Source organism: Pezoporus occidentalis, unplaced genomic scaffold, assembly GCF_034315485.1.
Source record: "Pezoporus occidentalis ecotype Australia unplaced genomic scaffold, CSIRO_AGI_Poc_V1 ctg57, whole genome shotgun sequence".
Lineage (NCBI taxonomy): Eukaryota > Metazoa > Chordata > Aves > Psittaciformes > Psittacidae > Pezoporus > Pezoporus occidentalis.
The window spans coordinates 6,057,738-6,082,022 of record NW_026915910.1 but is presented as its reverse complement, the minus strand read 5'-3'; the positions used below and the strand labels follow the sequence as shown (position 1 = coordinate 6,082,022).

The 24,285-nt window shown below is 41.6% G+C and overlaps 1 protein-coding gene across 3 annotated transcripts in view; it reads right to left on the bottom strand.

Annotated features, from left to right (window-relative positions):
• PINX1 (PIN2 (TERF1) interacting telomerase inhibitor 1) overlaps nucleotides 1–24,285 on the bottom strand; it is a 63,172-nt gene that overhangs the window by 20,757 nt on the left and 18,130 nt on the right. The window lies entirely within an intron of this gene.

The window sequence follows — 24,285 nt, the reverse complement described above, 5'->3', positions numbered from 1 at the left end:
CCTTAACTAACACTTGAACATACAGGTGATAAATAAACTTTCCAGAGAGAAATCAAGTTTCCAGTCTCTCTAGAAAGCCTCGCTTTGACCTACCAACATATATAAAATCAAATACCACTTAGCATCTACCCAGATATCATTGCCAAATGGCGTATTTCAGAAACATCACCGATTGCTCTTATGCTTCTCCTAAGCCTTCAATATATATAATTATTAAAATTATAACTGCTGACCATCTATTACTGCCTTTCTGAAGCACCAAACCCCAATACGTTCTTGCCCACAGAAAAAATTAAACAGTATAGTGGTTTTATACATTTAAATGATTTTAGAAAATTCAATTGCAGCAGCTATTAGAAACACATCATAGAATTCATAGGGTGCCATAAAAATGGGGGAGAACTTCATTGATATGCAAGGTATCACTGAAAGGCATGACACGGGGAAGCCATTGAGTAGTTCAAGACTTGGGAATTCCAGAGTCACTTCTGCTGCTAACTTCTCCTAGGACAAGGTATTTTGGGTAAAGTTTAAAAGAACAGTCTAATTTCATTTTTAAAAGCACACAAGATCCTCAAGCATATTAACTTCCCAGGTGACTTAAGACCTACCTATGTATCTACACAGAGGAACATCTGGGGATCCAAAATGAACACAAGTCACTGAAACTGTAATCCATGTATTGGTTCTTTAGTCTAAGCAGAACTTTACTGTTTGGTAAAAAAAGCTGCTTCTAAGATTTTACTTTGAAAATTAATGTGCTCCTAACAAAGTTTACCCTTAAACTGACTCAGTATTCTCATTAAACTGTAAATCCCCCCCTACATAAGTGGGGAAATACCAAAACTTCGTCTGTTACTCTTCCTGCTATTGAGTAAAGTATTCAAAAAGAGACTTTTGATATATTAGCATTTCTCAAACTCACTCTTCCATTTCTCTTTAAGTTCTATTGCAATAAAGAAAAAAATCACTCACTTGAATCCCTGCAATAATAAAAACATACGGAAAGAATGATGATGAAATGATCCTTGGGCAAGACAAGAATTATGGTGATGCCATCAAAAATGTCGAATATTCTTTCAGAACCAACTGGAAAGAAACAAGTATTTTAGGACCTTAATCACATGAAACCAGCAACTGCATTGTGCACAGCATGCTGGATAAAACAGCATGTGTGTGTATGCGCATGTGTTCTGGTGCGTTTAGCCCCAGATATCAGACAGAACAGGAAAGGAAGAGCTGAAACACTTGTCCAGAAAATATTTGAAAAGAAAACACAGCCAGGACAAATTTAGAAGCTCTACTTAGCTGTAATATCAAAGACAGAGTTGACTGTAAAAGCAACCACCTCTCAAGAATGGCAAAATAAACTTACACAAGTCTCAGGAGGAAAACACTGATCAGAGACTGGATATTGTTAACTGCTGCTGTTTTGGTTAAGTGAGGTCCTTTTTGACACTGCTAAGATAGTCTTGTCAAAGAACAACAAAAAATGAAAAGCAAAGAAAAAAAAGACAACAACTATTTCAAGGGGAATCTGCTTGGCAAAGCCTGGTTTTGAGCTGCTGTCTGAAGAAACAGAACTAGGAACGTACTTCCTAAAACAAGCTGTATAGAGCGTTCCGCAAATTTCAGTAGTCTGGCAACTTGTTTCTTGATCAAAGCAAAAAATGTGAAACACATCTGAAAATTACTGTCTGAAAAAAAGAAAAAAAATACATTTCATGCTAAATTCAGAAGAAAGTTTCCCAAGCAGAAACTAGGCTATTTTTTTTTTTAAAGGAGCTTTCCAACAAATAAAATGAGCCAAAAGCAGCACATTTGAATAACTTTTGTCTTAAAGACATGCAATTTGGATAGACCTATACCCATCACCTGGATATGATACCAGCATAATGAAATCAGAGAAGCTGTATGACTTTCTATACAGCATGGATTAATTTGCTTACATTACAGAGAAGACAATTTATCTCAGCCTCTGAAAATCATCTGGATCTCTTCTCTCACCATAACCATAATCACAAACTTATGCTCAGAAATAGTATGCATTCAGATACAAGTATGGCACCTGCCCATCTCTGCCAAAAAAAAGGGGGGGGGAAGGAAAAAAAAGGAAAATCCCAAACTTGGTGAATAACATGCCTTGAAATTGCTACTTCACCTGGGAATTTATTAAAAGCAATAAAATATGTGTGTCAACATGACCTATATCGTCCAATGGATAAAATTGGCTTCAGAATTCACCCTCAGAGTGCCAAACTCCCGCTGTCTAGATATTCAGAAATTTAAGGGATGTCAAGCAATTTCCCTTGGCTTACTGTAATGCCAGTAGACAGACACTCTGACGCCAAGAGAGGATGATGGTGAGATAGTACGTCCCTCTCATTTTCACAAGAACTCGAGGGAACTGCTCCCATATCTTTTGCAGAATTAATCAAGATAAGTTAATGTGTGATAACATGTATCTGAAAGGAAGAAAACCTGAGTGGCTTCTGGCTCTCCAGGATGAACTTCAAAAGCTCTCCAAGAAATACAAAGCTTTCCCTTTATTCCCTGATCCACCCCCAAAACAGAGTTCATACTGTAAGGTCAGAAGCATTAAGGGTGAAAGCATAAGGTATGTCACAGGAATGCGACATGATGGAGAATCATCTTGTAATAGAGGTGCTGACATACTACTGATGCTTTTACACTCTGACACAAGAAGTTTTTACCTGACCTGTGAAAGTACTCCTCCTATTGTTACTCTTAAAATACCTCACAGTAATAACAGATAAATGGTTTCTGCATACACAAGCATGGACATTTTGAGGTATTTCAGAGCTGTCTAAACTGTATTTTATTGCTCCTTTACAAATGTGACTTGTTTTACATTAAATGCAAAAGTCAAACTATTGGAACATTTGACTCGTGGGAAAGGCCAGAGACTGCAAAAAGTTTCTAGCTGCAACCATGTAAATTGGAATATAAAGAGACCGCTACCTCTGTGCACACACGTGCACTCCTCTCCCTGTAACCCAAGTGCACCAAGAAAGCTGTTGCCTTCTCAATCAGTCTTGCCTTGCAAACAATATTCTTTTCACTCTTCAAAACGCTCTTTTCATGAAAACAGAATGAAAAAACAAGCTTGACTTCTTACTTGCTCGGCAACCAAGATGTGAGCACCCTGGTTTGCAAGACACTAGAAGGTGGGCCATGGGATGATTGCAAAACCCCCATGTGCAATCCGGTTCACACAGCTGACAGGGACAAGCCACTGCATGCAGGCTTACACAGGCAAGAACCAATTCCCCACAGCAGTCAGTTACTAATTATAAAGCTAACTGAAACAGTAAAATGAGGGGTTTGTAAGATAATATGTTTTTGCTTACTTCAGTATCAACTACTTTGGTACCTCTCTTGCTCCCAGCCAAATAGGTGGAGGTAAGATAGTCTGCAGGATGTTTCTCTCAAAGGGGCTATGGTCCTTTGATTAAGAGCTTGAGAAGCACTGCCTTCCCCAGTGTAACACAGCAATTAACACAGTTCTCAAACAGCTTTCAGTGTCTGAAGACTCCAGTATCTGTGTAGCTTTATTCATCACAAATGAGGTACTGTGCAGATTCAAGAAGTCTTCTAGCCACATGACAGTAACTATCTCACCAGGAATCACACGCTAGCAAGCAAATATCTGCATCTAGTGCTTTGAAGTGTTCATAGGGAATTCCCAATGAGTACAATGAATTAGATCTAATTAATAAACCATGCTAGCAAGACATAGTCTGTCTACATTTGTGCTCACAACCACTTCTAGGCACATACAGACACAATGTGGCAGTAGGCAATTACCAGGCATGTGTACATTAAACACAAGGACATCACATATAAAGGGCTAGATGGCCTAAGGCATCTAAAAATATCACCCAGTATTTTTGCAGAACGCACTATTTGAATAGAAAGCTCTCCTGTTCCATTTTCTCACCTGCACTGTTCACAAGGTGACATACATAAGAAGCATCCCTGATGGCATGGATTAATAGAGCAACTTCAGAGTATTAGTTTCTAGTAAGGTATTTATATCACCTCCCACTGTGAGTGAGCTGCCTGTGCTTATATAAGAAACTGTAACCCAAAAAAGGCAGAAGTGTCAATGCATCAAAAAATGAAATCAAACAGGAAAAAAAAAACAAATTAGTCTGTTTTGTATGCAGACATATTGGATATGGAATAGCCTTTTAAATGAAAGGTGATCTGACCAGCATATTTCCCTGGGGCATAATTTGCTTCTCTAATAAACCAATAACTTCCCACTGCGCAGTCATGAATAATATCACCTGAAATAATGCATATTTCTTTAATCCAGGAATATATGGAAGGATGAAAAAAAAAACATTCCCATGTAGAACGAATGAACAACAAAGCATCAGGGCTGACATCAAAAACTATCTTTTCCTTAGTACTTGTTACTCTTGCCAGAGACTAAGAGTGAAAAACTAAAATCTTTCAGCTCAGGTGTGTGAACCTGAGTTTTGAAACCTGTATTAAACAGAGAAACAATTTTCAGGTCTAAACACTAAACAGTCGCAGGCATCTATGAGCACTGGACAGACTACTGTAACTGAGATCCAGAAGACCATTTAGGTGTCCAACACTTTCAACACCTTTGTGCTTCTGCATCCCGATACAATTTTAACTAGGTAGCTACTAGTTATATTTTGCAGAGGACCTCCCCTCCTGCAGTGAGCAGGACAGACTTCCAATATGAATCAGGTTTGCCATAAAGGAGGCAGTGCTCTACAGGACCACATCTCATCTGGAGTAAAATGCATAAAGACAAATGAACAAGAGTCTTGTAGTTAAATTAGCTGAATGCTGACCTGAGAAATTCTTTGGCTTTAGCCACAGAGCACACTGATAAGAAGTCATAGCCTTAATTTCCATTTCTCTTTTTATAAGTACCCATCAAAAAACTGACACCTGAAAACCATTCAGAGCTTTAAGTCAAGAGTAGCACTAATCTGAATACATGCAATTCCATGATTTTACCCAGTATGAAAACAAAAAAAACCTAAGGTCTCAGGAGTCTCAATCTGCAAACTTAAAATCAGCAGACATCTATACCGCATTGTACAAAATGGAGCAGATACACCCAAATTACTTCTTAAGATGAGGCTCCGGTACGTGCTAGTTTCCTAAAACAGGCCAGGGCATTGCATGCAACTGTTATTTGGCCAGGCAGGGACTGTGCTTCCAGATTAACAGCATGGAGAGTGGACCCAGAAAACAGGCAGGTATCCTAGCCTTTTAAGTTTACTATTAGAAAATACATTTTTGAGCTTTAATGCCCATCAAAAAGCTCAGATTGTATACTCTCGATCTCACAGCACATTGTGAGGACTGGGACAGGGGAGGGGAATTCTCCTTGCTCAGCAAACTCCTCCAGATTTTGGCTCATCCTAATTTAGGTTATAACAAACTGTTCTCTACAAGTACCTGGTCTCTTCCCCAGACCATAGAGAAAATACTGAAAAGAAAGGATGTAGCAAACAACGTAGAAAGCCAGTAAGAATATTCATAATTCTGTCTTCTGAGCAGCACTTGAACTGAATGAGTAAAATAAAGACCTTAAACCCTAAAGCCACACCTTAAATGAAAACAAAATACTGAGTAACTGTTCATTATGTGAGTGCCATTTCTAGAGAAATTAATAGTACATAATTATGTAATTAACAATTATGATTGTCTAAGCAAACTCATCACACAATTGAAGCAAATCAAGTTACACGATCAATCTCAGATTCAGCATTTCTAGGTTTTGCAGTACTTAACAAATTGGTGTTTGAACCATGTTCTCTGTAATACATTCTGTATTGAGAAGTGATGTTATAGTGCATAAAAAGGATGAAATAAACATTAAAATATACAAGAAAGGCATTATAAAGGTCTTTAGGAGACACAGTCTGACCCACTTCAACCCACACAGGCTACAGGCAGAGCCGACCCAGAGCCACGCTCGGCAAGCCAGCCCAAACTCTCTGTGAGAACATGACACCCCAACCTGGTGTAAGCACAAGTGTGAAATTCTACTGACATCCCCTGAGTGACATCCACACATGTCCTGTGGAAGGAAAATCACAGAATCATAGAATCACAGAATAGTTAGGGTTGGAAAGGACCTTAAGATCATCTAGTTCCAACCCCCCTGCCATGGGCAGGGACACCTCACACTAAACCATATCACCCAAGGCTTTGTCCAACCTGGCCCTGAACACTGCCAGGGATGGAGCATTCACAACCTCCCTGGGCAACCCATTCCTGTGCCTCACCACCCCAACAGGAAAGAATTTCCTCCTTATATCCAACCTAAACTTCCCCTGTTCAAGTCTCAACCCGTTACCCCTTGTCCTATCACAACAGTCCCTAACGAAGAGTCCCTCCCCAGCATCCCTATAACCACCCTTCAGATACTGGAAGGCTGCTATGAGGTCTCCACGCAGCCTTCTCTCCTCCAAGCTGAACAGCCCCAACTTCCTCAGCCTGTCTTCATACGAGAGGTGCTCCTCGTGGCGCTCCTCTGGACTTGTTCCAACAGTTCCATGTCCTTTTTATGTTGAGGACACCGGAACTGCACACAAAACTCCAGGTGAGGTCTCACAAGAGCAGAGTAGAGAGGCAGGATCACCTCCTCGGACCTGCAGGTCTCGCTCCTTTTGGTGCAGCCCAGGATGCGTTTGGCTTTCTGGGTTGCGAGCGCACACTGAAGCCGGTTCATGTTCATTTTCTCATCGACCAACATCCCCAAGTCCTTCTCCGCAGGGCTGCTCTGAATCTCTTCTCTGCCCAACCTGTAGCTGTGCCTGGGATTGCTCCCACTCAGGTGTAGGACCTTGCACTTGGCATGGTTAAACTTCATGAGGTTGGTATCAGCCCACCTCACAAGCATGTCAAGGTCCCTCTGGATGGCATTCCTTCCCTCCAGCGTATCAACCGAACCACACAGCTTGGTGTCATCAGCAAACCTGCTGAGGGCGCACTCAATCCCACTGTCCATGTCAGCGGTGATGATGTTAAACAAGACCTGCCCCAACACCGATCCCTGAGAGACACCACTCGTTACTGGTCTCCAGCCAGACATTGAGCCATTGACCACAACTTTTTGTGTGCGGCCATCCAGCCAGTTCTTTATCCACCGAGTGGTCCATCCATCAAATTGATGTCTCTCCAATTTACAGACAAGGATGTCGTGTGGGACAGTGTCGAACGCTTTGCACAAGTCCAGGTAGATGACATCAACTGCTCTACCCCTGTCCATCAGTTCTGTAGCCCCATCATAGAAGGCCACCAAATTGGTCAGGCAGGATTTCCCCTTAGTGAAGCCATGCTGACTGTCACCAAGCACCTTGTTGTTTTTCATGTGCCTTAGCATGCCTTCCAGGAGAATCTGCTCCAAGATTTTGCTACGCACAGAGGTGAGACTGACTGGTCTGTAATTCCCCGGGTCATCCATTTTCCCCTTCTTGAAAATGGGGGTTATATTTCCCTTTTTCCAGTCATCGGGAACTTCACCTGACTGCCATGATTTTTCAAGTATGATGGACAGTGGCTTAGCAACTTCATTCGCCAGCTCCTTCAGGACCCCTGGGTGGATTTCATCAGGTCCCATGCACTTGTGTACATTTAGGTTTTTAAGATGCTCTTGAACCAGATCCTCTCCTACAGTGGGCCCAAGGTCTTCCTTCTCATAGTCCCTGCGTCTCCCCTCCAAGACTTGGGTGGTGCGGTCAGAGCCTTTGTCAGTGAAGACTGAAGCAAAGAAGTCATTAAGAAGTCATTCAGAACCTCAGCCTCCTCCAAATCCAGGGTAGCCAGTTCTCCTGATAGCTTAAGGAGGGGGCCTACTTTGTCCCTAGTCTGTCTTTTATTTGCAATGTAATTACAGAAACCTTTACTTACCTTTCACATCCCTAGCCAAGTTTAATTCTAACTGGGCCTTAGCTTTCCTAACCTGGTCCCTAGCTTCCAAGACAACATCTCTGTATTCTTCCTAGGCCGCGTGTCCTTGCTTCCACCTTTTATAAGCCTCTTTTTTCACTTGAATTTTCCTCAGCAGCTCGTTATCCATCCAAGCAGGTCTCCTGGCCCTCCTGCTGCACTTCCTTCTATAGTTGGGATGCAACACTCCTGAGCTTGTAGCAGGTGATCCTTGAATACCTACCAACAGTCTTGGGCCCCACTGCCTTCTACTGCTATATCCCATGGAACCTTCCTAAGCAGGTTCCTGAAGAGGCCCAAGTCTGCTCTCTTGAAGTCCAGGGCAGGGAGCTTGCTGCATGATCTTCTCACTGTCCTGAGGATCTCAACCATCTCATGTTCGCTACAATCAAGGCTGCCCCGGAGAGTCACATTTCCAATGAGCCCTTCCCTGTTGTTGAGCACGAGGTCAAGCATGGCACCTCTCCTTGTCGGCTCCTCTATTACTTGCAGAAGGAAGTTGTCTTCCACACAATTGAGGAACCTCCTGGATTGCTTGTGCCGGGCCGTACCGTCCTTCCAACAGATGTCAGGGTGGTTGAAGTCACCCATGAGGACGAGGGCCTGAGAGCATGAGGCTTTTCCTATCTGTCTACAGAGTGCTTCATCCCCAGAGTCCTCTTGATCAGGCGGTCTGTAACAGATCCCGACAGTAATGTCTCCCATTGCTGTTTTCCCTTTAACCCTGACCCACAAACTCTCTGTTAACTGCTCACCTGTCCCCAGATACAGTTCCATGCTCTCCAGCCTATCCCTAACATAAAGGGCAACTCCCCCTCCCCGCCTGCTGGGCCTGTCCTTTCTGAAGAGCCTGTAACCTTCCATTCCAACACTCTAGTCATAGGAGCCATCCCACCATGTGTCTGTGCTACCAATGATATAATAGGCATCATTCCCCCATAGACATGCTCTAATTTCTCTTGTTTGTTCCCTGCCTGTGGCAGGGGGGTTGGAACTAGATGATCTTAAGGTCCTTTCCAACTCTAACTATTCTATGATTCTATGATTCCTCATGCTATGGGCGTTTGTATAGAGGCATCTGAGCCGAGCTCCAAATGAAGCCGGCTCATTGGCTGGAGCGGCTGGAATATCTCTACATTGCTCCGAGCATTCATTACAGGTGCTGGCAACTGACTGGAAGTGTTGGAAAGGAATGACGACCCCCCTCCTCCAACACATCTAGTTTAAAGCTTTCTTGACCAGCCTGGCAAGCCTCCTACCAAAATCGCTCAGACCAGCTCCACCAGCCTCCAGTAGACCTGGCCTCCTAAACTGGGTCCCGTGTTCTAAATACCCAAGCCTCTAACTATGGCACTCACAAACCTTCCTCTTCACAAATTTAAAAAAAAATAATATGGAAAAGATACTTTGGTTCCAGTCATAGCTAGAACTACCATCTTTCAAACCTTTTTGAGGCGTTTTTCTTGGTTTAGAAGCCACAGCCTCATGTTACGTGCTCTGAATCAGCGTCACACCTATATTCTCTGTTCAGCATAGGCTTGGGAAGCGCAGGCCATTGAAACAGCATGCCTCAGTTTCCTTGAGTGGAGAGAACTAGCAATAGGGATAGTAAAGAGTTAATTAGGCTGTGCTTCATACATCACAACTTCCCTGTTTCAGCAAGTCTCCAGTAACACCTAATTAACAAATCCCCGATGAGCTGTTTCTTAGAGAGCTCAGCATTGGTGCTCTACGCAAATCTTTAACACGCTAGCCATGCAGCTATGATGCCCCTGCTGCCCCTCAGGGAGGGTATAACGGGATTCTTCTGGCTGGCTTTAAGCTGTCATTCATTCCCCCCCCCAGCCCTTAAGGTTTATATGCTAAACTTTGGAGTATTTGCTACCAAGCAAAAACCAGCAAGCTACATCAAAGCCTCCCTATTATCACTCCCTAGTGAACTGTAAAAATATAAATTCAAAGCTGACAAGCTAGTTAGACTTTTAACTAAAATCTGAGCCCAATTAACTTTAACCATGCCACTCTGCTACTGTACTTCTGGCACCAACTTCGAGAAGTGGCCCAAATTCTTCTGAGGAACAGAAAGACCATTTATCTACTATATTTATTCAGGCCAAACCTTCTCCTTCATGTCAAGCTGGGAATGTAGCGTTGCTGACTGTGACTGGCAGTGATAAAGGAGCTGGTATGATTTTCAAAAGAGGAGCATGTCCCGCTCTCCCAAATGTTAGAGAAAAATGAATAATATGCCCTCCTTAATAAGAGCTGGGTACCCATTCAGAGATGCACACTGGGAAAAAGGGGCCTATAAATTACTACATATATAAATCTACTGCCTTAGCAAGGCTTTCGGCTTGATTTCCAACATAATGCTATTTTTATTTGCAGGAGTGATTAAGGAAAGTGATTCTGAAACAGGGAGAGAAGGATCATTTGTCTATGGTAGAGTTAGGAAATAAAATTTGTATACATGTGGTCCCTTCCAAAGTTCCTTGAGGCCCTATGCACATTCTGTGTACTGAATCATTCTAGTAGTACCAAATCTGTAAGATAGAAACCGTCACAAACAATGTCCTCCCTAAGCATTCATATGGAAAGGAAAATAATACAAAACTTCTAGATATCTGCAATATAGGTATGTATTCCAAGAGCTTTGGACCCTAAACTCAAACAATTCCAAACATTTATATTTAGCGGAAACTTTAAATCCAGAGTCCAAAATCATCATTTTCAATGGAGAGAGGTGACTCTCAAATACACAGGTCATACCTTAAATGGGTTCGATGGCCCTTCACTAGTGCTTTTCTCTTCCCTTGCTTCTTAGATGTTACATCACTATATTTAACCTCTCAGCTAGGACTAATCTCTTTCTACTTTAGGCACCTAGCTTAACTCTGAAACAACTGGAGAATATTGTCTTGAATCCATCATTATCAGCAAATCTCCACAGCAACAAGATATCCTGAAGGACAAAATAAGAAAGCTAAGTGGGTACCTCTTGCATGACATCCTGAATACAATTGTGTATCAGGGCCCTTAAGTGGTATTAAACCCCATGACTCTCCTTTGACAGCAATCTCATATTCAATTTCAAGGACTTCAGAGCAAGGAAGGCAGAGAGTTTTCCTACCAGTGTGACAGTACAGGTTTCAGAAAAACTGGTTACCAATTAAGACAAAAGAACCTTGCAAGCTTCCTTTGAGAGTGCTACCAGTTCCCAGCCATTCAGCCATTCCTGCCACGCTCTCCTGCTCTTTCAGGAATATCACCTGTATTTTTCTACTTTGCTCCACCGTGGTCTAGGCTCAGTGCTAGTCCAAGGACTTTGATAGATGAACGCTGGCAAATCTTGCAGTTGAAGATGTCAACCAACCTAGCTCTGCACATCTCTTTGCTGAAGGTTACTGTTATCCCCATACAGCAAAATCAGTGCTGAAAATAATCTGCCTGTAAATCAATTAACATAGTGCAAAGCCACCTTGCTGATACATTAAGCCAAGAAGCCACACCGCCTACTGGTGGCTAAGGCGTATGTATACTGTTTTAATTCAGCAGACTGCAGCAGGGAACATAAGCATCTTTACATCCCCATAAAGTTACCCAAGCTCTTCTGTGCTCAGGTGAAGTGGGTTTTGTTTCACTAATACTTACAGGAAAGAAAGAAGCTTCAAGACTGAATGAACTTTAATCCTGTGATTTGAGCAGTATTTGCAATAGCCCTGCAAGGCTTTAGATATTACCAAGCCTATACAGTTGCCAGACTTTGAGGTACAGAAGGCATCTGGGACGAGACAGGCTCTACAAACCACACTGTGAGTTCTGCCATCCAGGGACAGCTCTGTGGGTTAAAACAGAGGGGCAGCATCACCACTACACAGGAAGATTCCCAGAAAGCAAGCACAAGCCAGGACTGGGCATGAAGCCCTTTATTGTTATCAGTGTTTTTGTACAGTCAGTTGCCAGGAGTGACAAACCTCTGTTTTCTAGTAGCAAGTGTTAAAATCAGAACACCCAGACTTTTGCTGCTGAAGAGCAAGGGCTATACCGATGGGCGTCTCTTGGAGACACCCATTTCCATACAACAACGGAGGAAAAAGGAACAGGCCATATTTTGTGCATTTGGATGCGATCCATAATAGTTGCTACACACAGCATTCCTTTGACATTTGGTAACTGAGAAACACTAGGCTTATTAAAAAGGAAAAAGAAAACAACCTGCAGTGCTCTGGTTGGTAAGTGCTGGTCAAAGGAGGTCTGCTGTAATGAACTGATGTCAGAATCAGCAGCTCAAATGATACATTAAGTACTAGCTGTCAAAACAAGGGTTGCTTGACCAGAAGTGACCATTTACACAACACTCCTGCAGGTAGATGATTCTTGCTTGACCTCAACTTTCCAAGATTCACAGATCTTCAGGGTTACACACCACTGCTCTCAAGTTGTGCAAGTAACGTGATGCTCTGCAGCACAACCTCCCTCCCATCCAGATTTTATGTAAACAGCCTTGCTTTTTGCAGAGATTTCAGAAAAGCTGGAGCCAGTCACGCTTCAGGAATCTCTGAAAGTTTAATTAAGTTACAATGTCCTAAACCCACAATATAGATTTTATAGGCACTACGGCTGTAAAGTTCAAAAGGTAAACAGGTAAGCACATACAGTACACTTCAAACACATTTCTTCTAGTTCTCCAGTAATAGCCATCAGGAAAAACTGAACAAGCTTGATATACTTTGCACATAGACATTCTCACCATCTAAACATTTCAACGCAATTCATGAAGAATTACACACTTAACACAAATCAAGCTAATACCACCTACATGGGGTACATAAATCATCCCCAGATTTAGTGACTGTGCAATTGGGATGCAGAGAAGTAACTTGACCCAAGGTTGCACAGCATTTGAGTAGGAAAGCGAACCAAAGAGCCCTGCCTACAGGCTGGCTGTGCCTCACCTGAGCCATATTCCCAGGATTCACTGTAGGGTGATGTCCTCTATAGATAAATGACGCTCAAATCCAAAGAGGTTGGAAGAGAGGAGTTTAAAGCAGCGATTAATAGAAGGCTTAACAAAGCGTTAAGTTAAAATAGGGCCATTTTGCCTTCTAACTTCTTGGTGTGCAAGTTACAACAAAAAACTTCCTCTTCCAGTCGCCTGCTGACGTGTAAGATTACAAAATATTCTCTCATCACCTCAAAGTTTGGCCCAGCATTCTCACTGCTTTTAAGATGAAATGTAAATGAATACCTAAGCTTTCAGCACTAGCAGTTACAGATACCAAGAGGCTGAAATTAGGTCACTTTGGTCAACACAGAATCGTCCCCCACATTTATTCTTCAGTTCAGGAGGAGAAATGTTTTAAGGTAAAAGCAAATTTGAGGACTGGATAACCCGATGGCCATGGGTTTGATTATATCACTGTCTCAGATTCAAGCTGAGTAGCATCAAAAGGTTTATATAAGCAGACTATTATGGTAGCTTTTATGGGACAATTTGAGTTTTGAACTGCTGCTATTACCAGACAGATTAAGAACATAGAAAAGGAAGATAACTTAGAAAACTTCATAACCCACTGGGCTAAATGTGTTGCTTACTGACTGATTAAGCACCTGATATTGGGACAAGCTGAGCCAGGCAAGTAAATAAAGATTTGAAGCTCTAATTTGAGGATTGCTAGAGAAAACAGCTTTTGCTTGAATGTGACAGCAGGGGCATATAGAATTAGTAGGTCCTTATATACTGCACATCAAAACAGAATTCAGGATGTTGTCTTTACTGCTTGCTATGACATTTTTCATATCAAATTTCTTAGTACCTTAAAACATTAGTAGTTGTAGAGAAATTCCAAATCCACTGCCATTGAGAAGACTTTATGGTTATCCTACTCAGTAACAGCTAAACCAAGGCAGTGTTCCAAGCACTCTGGAGTGTTTGGTACAGACTAACGTGTTTTTTTAATACAGTTAAAGAGTTAAAGGAGGAGATGAGAGGTGGGAAGGATCAACAGAAACCTCCTACTTAATCACTTGCACTGTTCCTCTTTTTCTCCAAGAAATATATGAACCATATTCATATTTATGAGACATCAAAAATATATATGCACAATGGGATACCTGAAACAATAAGTAACTAAAATGGGATTAATTTTTTACTCATCTAAGATTTTTATTCCATTATGAGATATAGTGGTCTAATGAATAATAATAAAAAAGCACCTGCAAGCTTGCACTTGTCCACAACAAGGCGTTTGTGGTAATCCCTATTTCTCTAACTGCACATGTTCACTGCAAAACATACAAGGTGACTATCTGAAATGAAAAGAGTTTTTTTTTCAGAAATTTTCCAAGAAAATTGATCGTATTTTTTGTGAACTAGAAAGCATTTCCTAATTAGCATTAGCCCTTGACTAACTCGCTGTACTAAAGTAACTTTCTTCTACTCCCAAGCTTAGTGAGAATAAATAATTTTCTTTCAAGTACTGAACTACTGAGTGACATTTAAATTCTTCAATATTCTGGAAACCAGGATTTTAGGGCAGACAATATTTTTGATCTTCTCTTCATTTGTTGTAAAAGAACCTGTAACACAGGTAACACAGGATCTAGTTAGCCTGAGCTGGGTTCAATTCTGCTGCTGTCAAAACGTCCCAGCACTCAGAAGAAATCAACTCCTGGTGAGAACAGAGAAGATTTAAAATCAAAGGAGAAATAATAAGAATGAACTGAATAATCAGGACTCTTCAACCCTGAGGATAGCCACACTTCTCACCTTCTGTCCCATCTGCTATCCCTGGTCCTGCTCTTCTCGTGGGAGCTTAAAAATCAGTGTAAGAGCCATCCAACAAAGCATTAGTGCTTAACTTCAGCTGAAGTAAGAGTGAGCTGGTAATCAAAACAGCCTGGTGATTCTGCATCCTGAGGGACATGAACATTTTCTAACAGCAGGTTACAACCTGAAGAAACTTCTAGAGGTCCATTGCAGACTACAATAAACTTTCACAGAAATTAATTACCATAGACAGCATCATCTTCTGCTCCAATGCCAGAACACACTTCAACTTGTCTTCACTAATACCCACTGGGTTTATATTACTGAGAGTCTGCCAAATCAAAACACTTGAATGCACAACCAATTTTCCCCAAGGAGAGAAAGAACAAACTACACACAGCAGACAGACGTCACATCCCTTAATCCAGTGCAGAGAAGAGTTCAGACACTGTTCTGTGCATGGAAATTTCAGAATCTATACAGTACAGTACCCAAATGCTTTCCAACTCAGAAAAACTCAGGTTTGCTTGAGCTCCCCTTTGTTGCCTTTTCTGTTGCTTACTACAGCTGTTAAGACCCTTGCTCCCCTGCTCCCTCCTCTCAGCAACACATTCTGGCCTAGCAATCAAAATTGGGCAATATTCATCCTCAGCATCAAATCTGAGGTCCTTCCCTCAAAGTATTCTATGAGAACAGCAAGCCATCATCACCAGGATAGGCAAAGATGACGCTAAAGCAAACAGAGCATGAAAGGTAGCTACTATCCCATGGCATGGTCATCTTCTCCATCATAGTCTCTTCCTATTTTCTTAGCTGAGGGGTACATGCAGTTATTAGCAGATGGTCGAAATAGCGAGATGAGTCAGAAGGTCACATTTGGCTATGTATATAAGGCAATATCACAGTTATTTAAAGGAAACTCACGGGGACTGTTGATAGTTTGCAGAGTGAGGCTGCAGATGTAGAGAAGAACATAGACAATGGATTTCTTGACTGTCTTATTACTTTCAGAAAATTCAAATGTACCCAAATTAACTTCAAATTGCCGAACTTTTCAAACACATTAGGCAGCTGAAGTGAAGTCAGAGGGAGGAGGCAGTGCTTCATACACTCTCAAGGTTACCCTGATGGGGAAGTTTACCATTTAGGCACATTCCAGCACTAGATATTTCTCCTGACCGGAGAGGAAAAAAGTAACGGCTCACAGCTGAAGAAAGAACAATTCAGTAAAGTCAATACAGGACTGGAAGTGGGAAAGCTGGTTTCTTTGATTTTAAGCACTTTCTCAGGCTGAATCGTTTACTTTGGTCCAACTTCTGGTTTATTAAATACATCCGAACCAACTAACAATTTCATAATCACTTTGATGAGGCAAAATCAGAAGATACCCCTGGAGAAAGGCTAGACACCCTTTAATAAGTTAGCAAAAATAATCCTGTGCTAGGAACATCCAGTCCTTCTGCAGGCTGAGTGGATCCAGCAGCCACCTTAGTAATAAAATGTAGTCTATTCCCTGATTTCTGAGAGAGAACACATGCCACTATTTTCTTCTCATTCCCACAGTAGTATTATTCAAGACCTCAATTCCAAATGCCATCTCGCACTACCTCCACTCCTTTGTGCAAAGGACCATCACCTTGGCTCTGGGCTACACCAGCAGAAGGAAAGAGCATGCAGCATACTCCTGCACAAGGACACTAGGAAAAGCAGGGCAGGTAGCAGCCTGTGAGATCAACTCGTCAAGAACTTGCCCACCTGGCTTTAAAATCAACAGGAAGCCACCTGCTTAGTTCACACTTCCATATACAAATCCTGTTATGATAGGATCAAAAAAATGTACTTTTCCTTGTTTTGAACTACTGCACTGGAATTCTTTTTTTTTTTTTTTTTAAAGAAAGCTCTTTGATCAGACAAATATTTTTAAAAGGAAAAACAAAACAAAGCTGTCCTATAAAGCTCAGGCTCATGACAGGGGCTGTTTGGGAGGAAGGTATTACACATGACAAAAATAAGGCTAACTGGATTCCTCAGTAGCCAAGCCCATATTCTTAGGTACTGTATGTTGCTTTCTCACAGTTTACACACAGTTTGAAAAGAAAGAAAGAAAGAAAAGAGCACAGTTAGGATTTGGTTTGTGCACCCACATAAGCAGCTTTGCCAAACATTATTGTTTTATGGTTCCTTATATGATTATACTGCTTTAACCCTATATACACACCCCACATATAAGAGCGGTTCTGGATCACATTTTTATGCAATTTAATTTAGAGCTGTATTTCCACCCTTCCTTTTTAATTTTTAAATTCTCCAGGGAAGAATCCCACTGGGGAACCATCTTTTCAGGATAAGGTTTTATAAAGTATACAGATGACAAGATTCAGCATATAAACGCCAAAACCCAGTACTAACTTAACTGGGTAAGATGAAGTCTTTTACCAACACAGGCCTGCACCTCACTTCATATATTTCCCCCAATTATTTCATTAGACCTATTTATGGACGTCAGCTTTGTTCATGCAGTGCCTGAGGACTAGATACAACCCACTGAACAGTCTCAGTACATTTAAAAGACAAAAAGCTGTGAGCTGTTCTGATTAGATACCTGCTCTATCTCAATACAAAGCCATGACAATGATCCCCTGGCTTTCGGGGAAAATATACCCTTGAGGGGTTTTTTTACAATTCAGAAGACACACAAACTAAAATAAAACCAAAGTTCTGTTTGGGCTTTTCCTCTTGAAAACTTTCACAACCTAAAATTTCCCACAATGCAAAAAGCAAGGACAGCAAAAATACATCTCCAAAAATGCAGTGCAGCTTTCACACAAAGTGTAGTTAAAAAATGACTAAGTTTTCTTGATATATGAATTTGTGGGTAAACCATTTATCAATGACCTGTTTACCTGTGCAGCAGAGTCCCTCAAGCCAAGGGCCATGTCATTCCCCTTTGACTGATTAATTAGCCAATCAAGGGATATTTTTCACTGTGAGGCATGATGGTTTATTCCAGCTAATGCATGGTCTCTAATGGTAACACATTAAAGCCAACTCGGCTCTTTAAGCCTATTGCAGTGACCAAAAGGGAAGGAGAGAATATAAATCAAAAGAGCTCCCCGCAGTTTTGTTTCTGTTCCTAACACCACCCCCCCCAAGGAACTAACACTAGAGACAAGACTCTTCTCCAATGAAAAAAAAAAAAACACCATTTCTTCAAGATGGGGAGACACCTCCTCTTTTCCCTCTCTGCTGATATCTGAACAGCAATAATTTATCCTCAGTTGATTAACAAGGTGCTTATAGAACAGGCAACAAAACATCAATACTTCGTTCTTCCTTCTTTTATCAAAAGCACTGCTAGGACGCCATGCTGGGTAAAGTAATTTTTACCAGTGCTCCAGCAACAATCTCATCTGCATGGAGAAGTATTAAAAATATGGCCCAAATTAACACCTGGAGCCTAATTCACTGTTTTTTCTGACTTGCTATATACGGTGATACAAGTTACCAGCTCAAAGTAATAGCTAGTCTATGCAGCCAGATTTGCTCTACCTGTACCACTTGCGTACACTGAAAATATATTTAGCCCTTCAGCTGTTATTGTCATGCTGTTCTCCTGGTGAGTTTGTGTCACCAGATTTTCCTGGTTGTCCTTCAAGCATGGGCAAAGACCTTCCACTGCTAACTGTGGGCTTTGGGGCTTTTTGGTCAAGAAGAAAAAGCAAAACAGACAAAACCTCATGATTTCCTGCAACACTGATGCTGCAGAACACAGTGAGCTCCCATGCACGTCAAAGAGAACTAAGCCACTAAATTGTTACCATTTTTCTACATATTGACACTAAAAATCTGTAATAAGACATGCTCATCAAAGTAGCAGTGAACAAGAGGCTGACAGAAACCTTTCTAATCAGAAGCAGGCTCCTGAGGATATCAAAGATGTAAAAGCACCATTACGTTGCTTTGCAGATTCTGCCACTAGGTCACCTGCCTCCTCCCATTAACTAACATTAAAAAAAGTATTTAAAAATACAGCCTTGACAAGAACTGAATAGGTCAAGAGGGTTGAGCAGCAATCACATGCCTACAGGAATGCTTTACACTGAAAGAGAATATATTCAGAATATTGATTCTTGGACAGGACGTACCTCACTTAGATGTCCCCTATGATCACTGAAGAGTCATGTACATCTAGGAAGGGTTTGGCTTCATACATCTTCCCCATCTTTGAAGATAGTGAATGCAGCTGTTTGGGCATCTGTGCCTCTTAGAATGGTTTGGGTTGGAAGGGCCCTTAAAGCTCATCTAGTTCCAACCTCTCTGTTACGGGCAAGGACACCTTCCACTTGACCAGTTTGCTCAAAGCCCCATCCTACATTTTGTTACCTGTGTTTTCATTTGCCTTGATTCTTGGCAAAATGTTATATTCACTCTTCCCAATGGCATGCAACACATTACACAGTTCTGTGCTGAAACGGTCAAGTCATATATAGCAACAAGCACTGCGCAATTCTGAATTTTATGCCCAAGGAAGTGGGGAAACCAAGCTTCAGAGCTGGAGCCAGTCACAGAATGACTTGTTAGATGTTTTACCTAAACCAATTCATCTGTGCCCATTCCAACGGGCCTAAAAGTGTTAAATTTTTTTTCTTGGCATCACTTACTAAGGAGCTGGGATTTCCCTTAGGAGACTTCTACTGCCCTGCTGACATCACTGCAAGGAAGCCTGTTGAAGAGTAAGCTTGTGTCTTCCTTTTTCTAATTGAAGTTCTCACCCCCAGTACCATTCTTGGCTTTTGCCTACTCTGATTACTATCCCTTCCCTTCCTCTGTTCCTCCCTCCCTGACCCCCAGATATTTATAGGCAGAGAGGTCATCTTTTTCTGCCTTTTTTTCTGAGATGAATGTATCCAGTTCCTCCACTCTCTCCTTCTAGGACATGCCCTCTAACCCTGTCACCCATTTTACACTAAATCTTTTTGGACTTTCTCCAGGTTTTTGATGTCCTTTTTCTGTTCTTCTCAGTCCCAAATACCTCATGCTAGCCGTGGTCTCCAAAGCAGAACAGTGAAAAAAACCTAAGTTAATTTTAAACTAATTTTTCCTTTCCGCAGCTTTTTGTTCCCTGACATTGCTGGAAAAAAGGAACAGCAAATTAATTTATATGCTACCTCAACAGACTTTTGTCACAAGTAAAAAAACCCAGCAGACTAACTTGCAACTTGCCGAAAAGTCACAATGGTGAAGCCCCACAAACATCAGTATCATGACTGGTATTTTGCAGAGTTGAGGCACAGGGAATTATTTCAGCTTACCCATAGCTTCAGTATGCCCATGGCAGAGCCAGACTTTAATGGATTTTCAGTTATGTCCCGTAAGATTAGCCAACATGCTTTTCAGATAAGTGCTGGGAAATATAAGTCAGTTGAGGAAGTTCTGCAAAATGTGTCAGAAGACAATTTCCTGATTAAGAAAAAAAAGTAAGTGAACAAGCAACAGGGTGGATAATTACATTTCTAATGACTAACATGGACAAAATCACCACAAACTTGAGACTTTTGGGCTACTTGGATTAGGTAGTTTAAGGGAACATACGCAGGTTTACGTCCAAGTTACAAAAATTTGGAGGAAGCAGATTACTCATCAAATGGCCTGAGACAAGGAAGTGAGATGGATGCAAAACATTCAGTTTTCTACACATCTGAAACCGAGTTAGTACAAATGCACAAGCAAATCAGAACTACTCTCCCAGCCCCCAAAGTGAAATCAGTGCCAGAATCATGTTGTTCAGCAACCAAGTTGGGACTGTCTGTAACTCATTCCCAAATCCTCAGTCTCACTCGGGAGCATTTTCTCCAGTGATAAGGCTTCATCAGGAAACACAGCTGGATGGAGGAAGGAAATTCTGAGAAGCAAAAAAAATAGTGGGGGTTCCAGGAAGTTCAACCAGATAGGAACTAATGGAATTTGTTTTTCTGTCTCCCCAGCTCCCAAGTGTTCATAAGCAAGTGAGAAAATCAGAGGGAAAGTAGGGGCGAAAAAAGTCTGGCAGATCTTACCTTGCAAAACAGGTCCTCACTGGAGGTCTCCGGAGAGCATCATAATTACAATTCAATATTTTCGATCACTTACTCTCCGTGGGAAAAACTGCAGACGTTTTCAATTTAGGCCCACTCTCAAGACCAGCCATTGTTTTCTCCCTCTGTTCTTTCTTTTTACTTGTTTTTATTTATTCATTGTTTTTTAAGCAAAGGTCCCTGTACAGTTTATTAAGGAGGCTTTAGCTGGACACAAGATTAGCAAAAATAATAATAATTTTAAAAGTCCCGCTATGTTTAACATTCAGGAGAATTGAAGGCTGCAAGTGTCTGTCATTAGTAACACATAACCCAGAACCATCAAAACAACAGCTTTTACTAGTATCTCGGTCTTAGTACTTCTAGAGAAACTCCTTTCAACCCTTAGAGCAAAGAGCATTTCCTTCCATATCCTTTGCAATTCCACTCTTTTGCAATCTTTACAATCCTCTAGCCAACTCCCTCTTCCTTTGATAAGGTAAATAATCCATATTTCAACATCCCCACTTACTGCAGTACTGTCAGTGTGAAACAAGAGAAAAGATCCATTAGCCAGATCAGTCCTAAGTTACTGAGACAGTTAACAAGTGAGTCTGAGATCAGCTTTACAGGTAAGAGCTAAGATTAAGCCAGGACAAAAGAACTCCACAGGACAAGATCATCAAATGATTGCTAACGATCATACTAGAAAAGACTGAACACGACTAATTGGAAGAACATCTCTGTGACATACTGATTTGCTGAGATACCATTTATCACAGCAGCAGTTCAGAGGTGACGTATTTTTGACAAGCACTTCAGAAGAGCAAGGATTATCTCCCTGGCCCAGAGACAAACTCACTCAGCCTTGAGCCCTTCCACTAGTTCCCATTTGACCACAAGCACAGATGGAGTTTCCTGGATTTTGCTTCCCCCTCGTCCCCTTTTCCTAATCTTTAAGAACTGTTTGGTAAAACACCACCAACCAGCCAGACCTAGTACAATGACACTGCTGATGAGCATCTATGTAACACCACTGCGAGGATACACTGCACCTTCGGCTATTTGTAGAAATAGAAAAGCTCAAAGGTTGTAGGTACAACAGCTCTTAGGCATAAGAAAAGCTCTGCAACACACTCAAAATGAAGTCTGCCCATAATGCCGTCAAAAGCATACATCCGTAAACCTTTACATAACTTTCATCGTGTCTCTGATGCCTACAGAACTGCAAACAACCACTTAATTCAGCTCATTTCCTGCATAATCATTTTGTTATTCCAGAACGTTCCCATCTTCTGCTCCTTAAGTGATCTCTTTCATCCATACTGCACTTTGTCACAGGCTTAAATTGGAGACTTTAAGGAAGGGAGATAGTCAAAACTCAGTTGGACAAGGTCCTGAGGCAACTTGACATAGCTCTGAGCCGGGAGACTGATAGAGACCTCCAGGTCTCCTCCCATATCAGTAATCACATGATTTTATGAAGTTATTCCATGAAGTTACACCCAAGATGATTCTGATCCTGGAATGAAACAACTAGAAATATGGGAAAACGAATCACGGTGAATATCTTTGTCAAAAGGTTGAGTGGAATGACAACTCTACTCCAAGATAAGCCATTCAGTCCAAATCAAATCCATACTGAATGCTTCTTAAACTATACCTCTTACAGCTGGGAACCTGCAATCAGATTGACAGTAGAAGTTCTGGCACCTACGTAAGTATGACAACTGTCCTCATCTGCTTTGAACAGGGTCAGCAGCATACAACTGCTACTAACGCTTGCAGAAGCTGCAATGAAAAGGGATTGAAGCCTTCCACAGCCTGAAGTCATACCAGAGGGCTCTGATGGACACCAGGACTCTTCCTACATTATCTCTACACAGGAACAGAAATGATCAACTCACTTCCAGCGGAATGACAGCGCTTTCCTGCTGCACTAGTGCACTCTCTGCCACATCAGGGAACTGCCCAGAGCCTAGGGATTTCAAACCAGAATGCAAACACATGGGGAGAACAGTACTGCAAATCCTCACAGGGTGGTTCCATTTGTGCCACCTTAAGGACCAGGCTCTGGAATGTGATGGAAAAGGATCATGAGAGTTCATGGGTGCGATGAAATGAAATTGCTCAGAGCTGGAGAGCCTGAGCAATGCATTTTTGTTCTGTGCAGACTCCACAGATCTCTGATCCGTGAAGAAAAGGTGGGGGAAGCAATTGTGCTGCCTCTGGCTTTCTCTCCCTATTGCTGCCTAGCAGCAGACAGCAGCCAGAAGAGGACAATACAGCTCCAAATTACATTACCTCCTCCCTGTATTTGCATGTGGAGATGTGGGTGCTTAACAAGGAACAGTCTATGACTTTTTGCCAGAACCTTGAACCATTAGTTCACTGAGGGGAAAATGGAAATCTGCACAGCAGCCATCAGCTAACCACTGCATCAGTCAAGGGATTAGCAGAAACATGCACAAACATACACAACCTTCATAAGCAGCCATAAATGCATATGATCCACATTTTGTCTATCAACAAAAGAAGAAACGCTCTACAGGGTAACGTCCCAGGAGAAGCAACAGCACTTTTCCAAACTTAATCTTTTTATTTTCAAAAGATGTGGGACTTTAAGAGGAATTGAGACCAACTATTTGGAACAACTCATGGGTGGGCAAAATCTGCTCCCTTAACCACAGCACTGTTGATCTGCATTAAATCCCAGTTTGTCTTGCTTCAGAGTGATCTGACAGCAAAGGAGTTAAGAAGCAGATCCATGGCATATTCAAGTAATTAGAAGTGTTAATCAAAAGGGCTCTGATGAAGCAAGCTTACCTACAGCATTTGAGACCTCTGACAACTACTATGACTGATGGTCTACTCCAAAGATCCTGCCTTTCAAACCAAACCATGTGTCCTGTGACAAAGGCTTTTTTCACAGGTTTTTCACAGTGGCAGACAAGACAGGACAGTTCTTAAGTTTCTTTAACTTCCTGGTTTAAATCAACTGCAACAGTATTTTTGCAGCTTATAGAGAACAGTACTCAGAAAACACACTTGACATTTTTCTCTGTCACCAATAAAGCTATCAATAACTTTAAAATCTACAGCAGATTCACTGAAATTATACTATATGGGATAACGGCGAGACCAAGTCCTCAAACTGTTCATTTCAAAACTCCCCACTGAAGTATTATTTATTTTATAGTAAGAGTTTTATCCAGGGAAGAATCCCCAGTGGGTTGCTATTTGTTCTTAACAAGCTCCCTTGTCATTCTGCCTAGCATTTACAGAGCCACCCATTTCACTACTATCCAGGATCTCTTAGCACATTCTTCCTCTACTCCTCCCAAAGTTTATCACAGTGGCCTACTGTGAAGTTACAGAATTTTCAAGAGCACTGTACAAAAAGCAAGGTGTCAAACACATACATTCAGAAATATCCACTGATTCTGACTTTCAGGCCCCATCTTTCCCTCCGGACATGACACAGAACTCTGG